The sequence below is a fragment of the Otolemur garnettii genome, unplaced genomic scaffold (assembly GCF_000181295.1).
Source record: "Otolemur garnettii isolate 467f Iridium unplaced genomic scaffold, OtoGar3 scaffold00037, whole genome shotgun sequence".
NCBI classification, from domain to species: domain Eukaryota; kingdom Metazoa; phylum Chordata; class Mammalia; order Primates; family Galagidae; genus Otolemur; species Otolemur garnettii.
In genome coordinates this window covers 13,629,517-13,633,202 of record NW_003852432.1, presented here as the reverse complement: position 1 = coordinate 13,633,202, position 3,686 = coordinate 13,629,517, and positions in this window count along the sequence as shown.

The window sequence follows — 3,686 nt, the reverse complement described above, 5'->3', positions numbered from 1 at the left end:
CTCAACACAATACTGATCATTTACAGATAAAATTAAAGACAGGATTTCTCCAAACTTTCCTACCCCTTCTTGCCAGTGTATCTATATCAGTACTCCTTTTTATCTTCTCTCTGTTTTTTTTAGGCTATATTGCCAACTGTGTGGTCATGGAAATTTTCTTAATTTACTTTGTTCTCTTGTATTTTGCATCTATGAACAATGGCAACCTAAAGGCATAATGCAGGTGAAACATTTAATAAATGCTCATTTCCTTCCTTGTAATTCCATGTCTTTCTCAACTCTCCTGTGAGACCTGTTTTCAAATCTTACAGAGCGGACTAGGTTTCTACCATCTTTTGAATCAAGGCCAAGTGCTTTTCTTGGCGTCCAAACTCGATGTGTCTGGTCCTTTTCTCCTGCCTTCTCTTCTCTCCTCCAATTTGCTCAGCTACTTGTTTCTTGCCACGTTACTATTGTGTATGCTGTCCCACTATCTGTAATGCCTTTTCATATATTTTTTTAATTCCTCTTTTATTTCTCTTCATTCCTTAAGATGTACATTAACACGCTTAATAGAAAACTATGCTGGGATGTGGGTAGGGTTAATCACTGCCATCTCAGTATTTTGTATGCCTCTTACTAAATCTATGTTGCCTTATAAATAGTTTTTATATGTATATGTTAAAAAATACTTTTTCTACTTCCTCCCTTTCCTTAGTCTCCTTCTCTGGCAGATAATCTCTTCTTTTTAATTTTTTCCCTATTCCTTCCTAAGGTGTTTTCTTTATTTGTTTATCTTTTTCTGTAGATCAGTGTGTCCAATAGAAAAGCTACATGTATAATTTAAAAATCATGAATAATCATATTTAAAAAGCAGTGAAACTAATTTTAATAGTGTTTTTATTTAACCAATATATTCAAAATCAACATGTAACTAATATTAACCTTATTAGTGAGTTATTTTACATGCTTTGTTTTGTAAATTTTTCTTGGAAATCTGGTGTTTATTTTACGTTGTAGTTCAACTTTTTTCAGGCTAGCCACATTTCCAGTGTTTAATAGCAACATGTGGCTAGTGGCCACTATACCGGACAGCACAGCTAGATAAAAACTCTCTGAAAATGGAGTCAGTTAGGCAAGGATTTGACTCAAACCTCTGCAACTTAATAGCTACACAATTTGGGGGGGGAGGTTATTTAGGGTCTGTGAACCTCATTTTCTTGACCTATTTTTAACCTGGGATAATCCTGTTTTATAAAGGTGTTGTAAAGATTGGAAGATGAGTACTGTACTCCACATGGCCGTGTGATTTTCACCAACCTACTTATTTATACTTGGTTTACAACTGCACAATCTCAGTCCAGGAAATCTGCATAAACACTGGGCTAAAGGACCTTCCTTCTTGGTTTTTCCTGTAGAGTTCTATGCACTGGGCGCCATATGACACAATGGAAATATAATGATCTAGTCACATTTCTCATTCTCAGGGAGCTCACAGTCATGCATTACTGAATGCCTGGTCATTTCAATTAGCAATAATCATACCCCAGATAAACTTCATTGTCTGTGATATTGTCCCTGTGCAAAGCTGTGCCTGATCATTTTAAAAAAGAGAGCACATTTATTTTATAAAATAAAGTTAAAATATGTAGACATAGTTCCAAATTTTAGTAAAAAAGTTACTGATTTTTAAATCTCTGAAATCCTCTCTTTGCTCTATTTTGATTTTCATGGCTGACATTAAGGATCATACGATACTATCTCTTTGCTCTGGAAGTCTCACAGCAGCCTTGAGCAAATGGCACTAACCCTCTGATCTGGGCTGAACCTCTAGACAAGAGATTCTTTCAATGATAATTTTGCAAATGCAACTAACAGTTAACTCTTACTTATTCAGAACTTAGAATACTTTGATAATTATTTAGGGACTTTACTCCTTCTGACTTAATGCCCTCATATTGCTGCATTTGGGCCATTTCACAGATGCTTTAACACCTTTAAAAAATAGGAAAAGGGTAAAACTCAGATTATGTAGGTACTAGCAAGCAGTATTGATTATTTGATAAGCAAGATGATTATATGTGATGGGTTAAGTGGGGTCTTAGAACATTTGTAGGATTTTGTTGTTGTTGCTTTTGCAGTTTGGCTGTGGCTGGGTTTGAACCCACCACCCTCAGTAGTCAGTAGGCCGGAGTCCTACTCACAGAGCCACAGGCATCGCCCAGAACATTTCTAGTTTTATTTTTTTTTTGTATTTTTTTTATTTTTTTTCAGTTTTTGGCTGGGGCTGGGTTTGAACCTGCCACCTCCAGCATATGGGGTAGGCGCCCTACTCCTTTGAGCCACAGGCGCCACCCTGAACATTTGTAGTTTTAAGTGATAACATTACTTCTGTCACCCTTAATAATCAAAATTTGATTAAATGTTCATCTCTTGTCCATAAAATTGTTTCATAAGTGATACCCCTTGCAAATATACAGAGTAACGCTTGTTTGGAAGAATAGAATTGTATATGCAAATTTTGACTGTTTTTCTGATTGTAAGAAATAATTTTCTGGGCTAATATTATTTCTCCATTGATTAATGTACAGTGAGCAGGTATGGTTCTATTATAATCATCTGTGTTAATTGATCCTATTAGTAATTGTATATAATACACTGCCATCTCACCTAGCAATAAGAGATACTTATGAAACTTTGATTTTTTTTTCTTTTCACATTCTTCAAAGTGATTAATAGTGCAATTAATTTTACCATTTCTTAATTTTTTACCATTGCCTTTTTGCTAAAATAGTATAAATGTGTTTACAAACAAAAATTTTAATTTAACATACATGAAACCTTTATGGATAATAGTAAAAAATGTCCTAAATTGGCAAAGTATCACTACATTATTATTTTTTAAACTGACAAATTATTATTTCTAGTTTGTTAGTATTTATTGGTTGACCATCTCTAGCAGCTAAACCAAGGTACATGTACTGGGTTTTAGTAAATCAGTGTCATAAATTAACTTCCCTTAGAAGCAGATTATGAGATGGAGATTAGCATACAGTGCCCTTATTGGGGAGTATTCCTGAGATCAGAATCCTTAGGCGAGAAGGGAAGAAAGCAGAATTCGGAAAAGGGAGGTATTTTCAATGAAAGCTTCTTTGGCACCTCTGAAGCTGGGTGGCCCTTCAAGTTCTCCTGCATTTATGTAAGACTTTAGACCTTTATATGTCTGCATTGATCATTGAATAAAAGCTGTTTTAGGAATTCTACCTTCTACCTGAGAACCTAAGTCTTAGATTCCAAAAATGTGGTTGGGTAACACAACACCGTATCCACCACATTTAGACTAGGTTAGAACCCAAAGTACTGTATGTAGTTAACATAAAAATACTATCCCAATTCTGCTCCAATCAACCTTTCTCTCCTGGAGTATTATTAGAGATACCTATTTGTTATTTCCGTTTCTATTTTTTACCTTCCTCTGGCAGACAAAGCAAGCTTTTGAAAGTGTAAATCAAATAGTATGATACTTTAAAATTTTTCAGTGTTTTCCAGTTGAAAGAAGGATGTTCAAACCCGGCCCCGGCCAAACTGCAACAAAAAAAATAGCTGGGTGCTGTGGAGGACGCCTGTGGTCCCAGCTACTCGGGAGACTGCGGCAAGAGAATCACCTAAGCCCAGCAGTTGGAGGTTGCTGTGAGCTGTGACGCCAC